We start from the raw sequence: 7,907 nt of genomic DNA, 5'->3' as shown, positions 1-7,907 counted from the left end.
TCACACAAGCACATGACTCTACTCACCTTGTTTGAGGTGCATTTTTATGATAACGGTATAGCTCGAAAATAAAACATTTACTTCACAATTTACTGCTATACGTTCCTTTTTACCTTTTATAGTAAAGTTCCTGGGCAGGCCATTTTGATATTGAGTTGAGGGAGCTCATGAGGCCTCACCCTCCCTGAAGATATATATGTAAAATTCATGATAGTTGGGGAAAGTTGGCATTTATTTATTTATTATTATTATTATTATTATTTACCCCGAATGGCACTTTATTCAGTCATTTTCTTTACAACTGAAACTCTGGGAATTCAAAATTAACATTCTTGCCTGCTTCTTGTACACACCAGAAAAAGTTTCAACCATGTGTTCCACGTTGCTCTGCTGTGCTTTGTCTAAGTGAACTTTTATGAGCCCGCTGCCATCCAGTTTCACAGGGATCCTCTTACCCACACTTTCACTTGAAAAGGCTAAGTCCTCAAGGACGGCGTCGTGCACTGCTGTCAGTTTGCGGCTTCTGGAGCGCTTTTGCTTATTTTTTCGTACGGCTTTTCTGGGTTGGCTTGGGCAGAATCCTCCTCTGAGCAATGAAGACTACATGCTTCCCACTGAACTTTTTCTCCAATTCACGAACTAGCTGGACTTGGATTTTCTGGAAAGATTTAAGGGAAGGAACTGGTACAAAAATTATGATAGCTTTCCGACCACCACCAACTTCAATTTCCTTGGCTGCGGTGATGGTGAGTTCCTGCAGCTGCGCCTTGAGATCGGAGTTCATCTCCAGCTCGAGCAGCGCCTGAGAGATGTCAGACTCGAACTCATCCAGCTTCTTGCCATTGAGCTTCACAATCTTGGCGCTTGAGCTGAACATGGCTTCATCCTCACGGAGTGCCTGGCTTAGAAAGAGGGACAGCTCTCACGAGAACGGCTCACATCTGAGTGGTGGAAGGCATTTTCTTAAGTAGGGTAGCCATTGGTAAGTTGCCAATGCCCCTGTATTCAACCTACTCATGCTCCTTTGAGGAACTCTAATGAAACTTATTACATGATAAAAGACATGAAAATAGATGGGGACCAGCAGGGATGAGGAAAAGAGGCAGCCGGAGTGGCAGGTGGACAAGAGATGATGACAGGGGGTGAATCTGATCAGACTGTAGTCTGATCAAGTCTATGAAAATCCAGGGATCCATCCCATAATCAGCTTCCAAACGCTGACACCATTGCATACACTAGCAAGATTTTGCTGAAAGGACCCAGATATAGCTCTCTCTTGTGAAACTATGCCAGGGCCAAACAAACACAGAGGTGGATGCTCACTGTCAGCTATTGGATGGATCACAGGGCTCCCAATGGAGAAGCTAGAGAAAGTACCCAAGGAGCTAAAGGGATCTGCAACCCTATTGTTGGAACAACATGATGTACTAACCAGAACCCCGGAGCTCTTGTCTCTAGCTGCATATGTATCGAAAGATGGCCTAGTCGGCCATCACTGGAAAGAGAGGCCCATTGGACTTGCAAACTTTATATGCCCCAATACAGGGGAATGCCAGGGCCAAAAGAATGGGAATGGGTGGGTAGGGAAGTGGGGGGGGAGGTATGGGGGGCTTTTGGGATAGCATTGGAAATGTAATTGAGGAAAATACGTAATAAAAAAAAAAAAAAGAAAGAAAAGGCAGAGCTGCAACCCATCCGGTATAAGTACAGCTAATATATACTAATGAAAATGAAAAAGTTAAGCCGGGCGTGGTGGCGCATGCTTTTAATCCCAGCACTCGGGAGGCAGAGGCAGGCGGATTTCTGAGTTCGAGGCCAGCCTGGTCTACAAAGTGAGTACCAGGACAGCCAGGGCTACAAAGAGAAACCCTGTCTCGAAAAACCAAAAAAAAAAAAAAAAAAAAGAAGAAGAAGAAAATGAAAAAGTTGGAAGAAACATGTCTTCAGGCAGGATGTGAAGAGAAGTGAAAGAGAAGATTCTTTGACTGCCACACCTCACATGCAGGCCCTCGTGTTGGACTACTCATGATTTCCTTCCTGTGCTCTGAGAGAGAGCTGCTAATTTTAGATTTGTCTTTATGGTCACAGTCAGTATTTTTGGTTGCTTAGCTTTGTGTTGTTTTGCTTACCTTTTCCTTTTTCTGTTATACAGCTCATCAGGGATCTTCTTACTGCTCAGAGTAAAAATGGCTCATTTAAGAGCACATTCCTAACATTTACTAAAGGCAAATCACAGAAACAGACACTAGCCTGTATTTTTGAACGTAAGGGTGAATGGAATGTTTCTTCAGAGCAATGATGGGAAATCTACACATGCAAGGTGGAGAGTCACTATCTTGAGCTAGGATGACTATGAAATTAGTAAAATGGCTAAAAGGGCCCTAACATGAAACATTAATTGGGATTTAGTGGTTAACCTTGGCAGTGAGAAAGATACATAGTATCCCTCTGTCTAGCCTCCCATAGTGCTCTGTAATTTTGCCCTAACTGTGGTATTCACAGAAGTTGGACAATCTAGTCATGAATCCGAGTCTAATTACTTTATATTAGCATCATGCTTTACCTCAGAGAGAGCTATGGTTTATTTTTAATCACCTCTCATATGTTAAGTCAATAGTGTCTGCCAACTGGGCAACAGCTGCCTTTAAAGCACAGCTCTCTGCAACTGGCATAATTACCTCACACAGAGAGAAACCGCAACAGGACTCCATAACCTCTGGGTTTATAAAATCTAATTATGCTCAAAATACAATATTTTATTTTCACTGATCTCAGAAAGAGCCCAAACATGAACAAAGCCAGACTAACCACAGAGTAACTGGAGAGCAGTGAGGTCCTCTCTGCATCCAATCTGCCCCATGCCAGCTGTCTGAGGGAGAAGCTCCCCTTTGCTCAGTCATCATGCCACAGAGAAATGTGGGGATATACTCTAGATAATCTTTTGGACCGGTCCACTTGACGTTAGGTAAAACCTCTGTTTAGTCCTTCAGTTCAGGCTTCTCTGGGCCCAGCTCAGTCCACAGAGTGGAAGAGAGGTGCCCAGTCTGCTTCTCCATGCTGCGTCAGAAGCAGATGTAACTAAGAGTTGGGGAAAGGTAGGCCCAAACGTGCTCTCCAGTGTGTTCTCAGAAGGAAGTTTGTTTTCCTTGCTTTTACACTTTGGAATTTTGCAACTGATTGTGTTTGATAAAGAGGATAAACCGCTAAAGTACATCTTCTAAAACCTCTGCATTATTCCATAGTCATGGGCAGTCCCTCTATTTTAAAAAAGGATGATTGAAAATATAAGAAAAGAGGAAGCTGGGAGTGCAACCCAGAAACCCATGCTGCCTGAGAGCCACCCTGGTTACAAAAATTCTACTCTAAATAAAGTGCACACCCAAAGCACACACACACACACACACACACACACACACACACACACGACTACTTTAGGAATTAGTTCCACTGCACTATCTGTGACTATTTTTTGATCCTATATAAGAAAGAAGAATGTATTAGGGCAGGAAATAATTTATTTTCCTTACAGCTATAGCATTGTACAGAGCATGGTACTCCATCATGTTTCAGCATCTCTCTTCTTACTCTTTCTAGTGGCATCTTGAGGTCCACTTCCTTCCTTTCTCTCTTCTCCTGTACCATACCAAATGGGAGGATATTTCCACTGAGAAACAGCAACTCACAACTGTGAGACTCAGTTAATAATATATAATAAAATAATAAAAGAAGTTAATAATATACTCAGGAGCAAATTGGATTGATGTCATAGTTCATACTTGTTCCCACAAGGTACAGAAAATAGAGCATTCAGGCAAAGAAGGGAGGTGATGTGGATAGCACCATCAATGGGGAAAGAAGTATGACTTTGACCACTCAAAGGGCCTTTGCATGCATATTATAGTTCCACTTCTGTGTTTTATGGGATTCCTGAGTATGTGAATGAGTTTGCCTTTACCTTCCATTTATTTGCTTTTTCCTTTTCTGCTGTGTTTGATTTTGTCTTACTAAATATTATTGTGTTATTTCCCAAGGTGCTTGTATTTTTTTCTAAGAAGAGACAGAATTGAGGCAGCTCCAGAGGAGAAGGGAAGTGAGGATGAATAGAGGGAGGGAAAATAGTCATCAGAGTATATTTGATGAAAAAATAAAAGAGAAAAGAAAAAAAGTCTCCTTCCCACGAACATTCCGCTTTGCTTTCTCCCATTTTTTTTTTTCTCAAAAGGAGCTCTGGCAAAGTTTTATTAAAGGAAAACTTTGTTTACTTCTCACCAGTCTGTTCTGGAATGCTTCTAACAATATCAGAATCACCTGGGTCAATGATAGCCAGTGTACATACTCTGTGGTATTTTCCACATGCTATACCTAATTTAATATTATTGCCACTGTAGTGATGGACACCAGTTTTAGCCAACATGGCATAGTACTCTATTTCAGATTTCCTCCAAGCTGGGCAGTTGTTGGCAAGGGTAACCAACTTCACTTTGCTTGTCTGATCATCTTCAGTGTCTGTACCCCAGCATATACTTTCCACTTTTCATAACAAGCTGGAGCTTAGAGTTGATTGACTCCAGAGACTTTCATCTTCTTTGTGGCCACCATCTTCCTGCCTTAGGTGTGGGACAACCTCTATCCAAGATCAGCTGCCAAGATGGCTGGGGAGTGAGATAGGCACTTTCTTCCAAATTTACAATCTCTTTTTGTTTAATTTTTATTATACACACATATACATATATACATACACATACACACAACACACACATATGTATATTCTTAAATATGTCAATAAAACCTGGCCAAACTATATATATATATATATATGATTTTAGACCACATTTGATGTTTGATAATCAATTAGTGTGCTTGTCCGTAGCGATTTTGTTTAATATTGCTATGATGAGACATAATGACCAAAAACAACTTGGGGAGAAAGGGTTTTGTTTGGCTCTTGTATCCTGAATCACAGTCCTCTGAAACAAGCCAAGGCAGGAACTCAAACCAGGCAGGAACTTGGAGGCAGGAATTTATTCAGAGGCTAGGGAGGGATGCAGTTTATTTGCTTGCTCCTATTGTCTACTTATAATGCTTTCTTATAGAACCCAGGACCAATAGCCCAAGGGTGTCCCCACAATGGGCTGGATACTCTTCCATCAATCATTAATTAACAAATTATTCTACAGACAAGGCCACAGACAGATTTTATGGAGGTAATTATGGTTACCTCTTCTTAAATGTTCCCTACTCTTAAATAACTGTAGCTTGTTTCCAGTTGACATAAAACTAGCCAGCACACCTGGAGACCACTACTAAACTATAATATAAAATGGAAGGAGGGGGGAGAAATGTCTCATCCAAATGTCTCATCCAAATTCCTCCTTGGTACTTTCTAAAACAATTTATGTGTATGCATGTGTGTGTTCATGCACACATATGAGCATGCAGGTGCCCATGAAGACAGAAGAGGGTTTTGTAGCTACTTGAGCTTAAGTTACAGGTGACTGTGAGGCACTTATTTTGGGTGCTGGAAACAAACTCTGATCCACTACAAGATCAGCAAATGCTCTTACACTGAGCTATCTCTTCAGCACCCCCTTTTGATAAATGTCCTGAAGAAACTCAATAAGAAGAACATATCTCAACTTAATAAGTGCTATATACAAGAAACTTATATCCAAAATTATACAAAATGTTGGAAAACTCAGTATAGTTCCATTAAAATAAGTGAGAACACCTTTAAAAAATTTTGTACTCAGTGTAGTCCTGGAAGTCATAGCTAGCCCAATAACACAAGCAAATGAAAGGGTAAATAAAGAAGGAAGGCAGCATATCTCTAGCTACAGATGGCAAGATGCTCTATATAAGTGGCCAAAAGAATCTTAGCAGGACACTCCCAGAGCTGATAAACGCTTTCTGAAAGGTAACAGGACACAAATCGGTGACCTTCTTATTTATTAGTGACAGGCATACTGAGGAGATAATCAAGGAAATAATCCCATGCACAATAGATTGGAAAGCAAACAAACAAACCAAGAAGCAAAAATACTTCAGAAGAAACTTAACTAAAGATGAGACAGCCCTCTGAAAGGAAACTTCAAAAACTGAAGAAAAAAAAAATCAAGGAAGGCACTAGAAGATGAAGAAACCTCACATACTTAAAGATCAGATAGATGAATTCATATTGTAAAAATAGCCTTTTTACCAAAGAAATCTACAGAATCAGCAAAATCCAATCAAAATCCCAATACCATTCTTTATAAGAAATATAAAACAATCTTAAAATTCATATAAAAGCACAAAAGACCCCAGATAGCTAAAGTAATTCTGAGCAAAAGGAGTAATGAAGATATCACTGAACCTGACTTGAAGTTATTCTACAGAGCTATTGTAATAAAAATAGCATGGTGCTAATACAAAAATAGATATATAGACCAATGGCATAGAATAGAGAAAGCTGACATAAACTAGCTTCAGTAATGGGATTTTTTTTTTTTTTATAAAGATGCTAAAATACACTGGATAAAAGGCAGTCTCTTCAACAAAAGGCACTGGGAAAAATCAGTATCTATAGGTTCAAGAACAAAATGAGATACTTGTCTCTTACTGAGCACAAAAGTGAACTGAGAAAGTATCTAAGCCTTCACTCAGTGGAAGGGTGCAAGCATGAGCAAGCGTGCCACAGGAACAGGCTTCAGCTTTTATCATACAGTTGCTCACTTCCTCTGTCAGGTTTATTCCAAGGGTTGTTTTCCTCCTTCTTATCTTACTTTCTCTTTCCTTCCTTTCTTAATTTCTTCTTCAGGAAGGACTTTTTTTTTTTTTAACATAGGGTACCCCAGTTACTCAGCCAAAAGGACTGAAATGGGACTTAACAAAATTAAAAAGTATCTATACAGCAAAAGAAATAATCAGGTGAAGAGACAGCTTACAGAATGGGAGAGAAATCTTTGCCAGCTATAATTCTGATAGAGGATTAATATCTAGAATATTAAAAGAAGTAAAATAGCTAAATTACAAATAAAGATCGAGGGACTGGAGGCAGAGGCAGGCGGATTTCTGAGTTCGAGGCCAGCCTGATCTACAGAGTGAGTTCCAGGACAGCCAGGGCTATACAGAGAAACCCTGTCTCGAAAAACCAAAAAAAAAAAAACAAAAACAAAAACAAAAAAACAAAACAAACAAACAAAAAAAAACACTGCCTGCCTGCTCTTCCAGAGAACCTGTGTGTTTGATTCCATTTGTTACTCCAGTCCTAGGGGGATCCAAAGCTGTCTTCTGGCCTCCATAGGCACTTTAAGCACATGACATACATACAGACATGCATATGTGCAAAAATACCTAGACACATAAATAAATTTAAAAAGAAAACAAACAATAAGATTTTTAAAAACAAGCATAGGAAGTTAACAGAAAGCTGAATATAAAAGCGTATAAATGTAAAAGAATATAAAAACATTTTTTAAAAAAGGGTTCAACAAAATTTTATGTCAGAGAAATTCAAATTAGAATTTTGAGATTCCATGCCTCCCCAATCAGACTGGCTATTATCGAGAAAACAAATTCTGGTGAGGAAAGGTGAACTCCTGTGCACTGCTGGTAGAAGTGAAAACTGGTACTGGCAACAAGGAAAGCAGTGTGGGGGTTCTGCAGAAACCTAATGATAGATCTATCCTATGACCCAGCTAACCTACTCTATACCCAAAGGACCTGTGCCCATTAGAGATATATTGTTCACTGTTCACTGTTACTCTACTCTCAGTAATGAAGAAGTTTCACCCACCTAGTTGTCCATCCACTGATAAATGGGTAGTGAACATGTGGTACATATGTGTGCAGAATGGGATATTATTCAGCAACAAAGAAAAGGGAAGTTATGATATTTGCAGGAAAATGGATGGGACTAGAAAATATTA

The 7,907-nt window shown here is 39.7% G+C and overlaps 2 pseudogenes; both read right to left on the bottom strand.

Annotated features, from left to right (window-relative positions):
- Window positions 1-295: 295 nt before the first annotated feature.
- Window positions 296-877, bottom strand: LOC110296936 (small ribosomal subunit protein eS7 pseudogene; annotated as a pseudogene).
- A 3,381-nt stretch (window positions 878-4,258) lies between these two features.
- On the bottom strand, window positions 4,259-4,599 carry LOC110297048 (large ribosomal subunit protein eL30 pseudogene; annotated as a pseudogene).
- Between the last annotated feature and the right edge of the window lie 3,308 nt (window positions 4,600-7,907).

This window comes from Mus caroli, unplaced genomic scaffold (genome assembly GCF_978045245.1).
Source record: "Mus caroli unplaced genomic scaffold, Mus_caroli_1 scaffold_7, whole genome shotgun sequence".
Classification (NCBI taxonomy): Eukaryota; Metazoa; Chordata; class Mammalia; order Rodentia; family Muridae; genus Mus; species Mus caroli.
The sequence above is the reverse complement of the archived record's forward strand: the minus strand, read 5'-3'. Positions and strand labels throughout refer to the sequence as shown.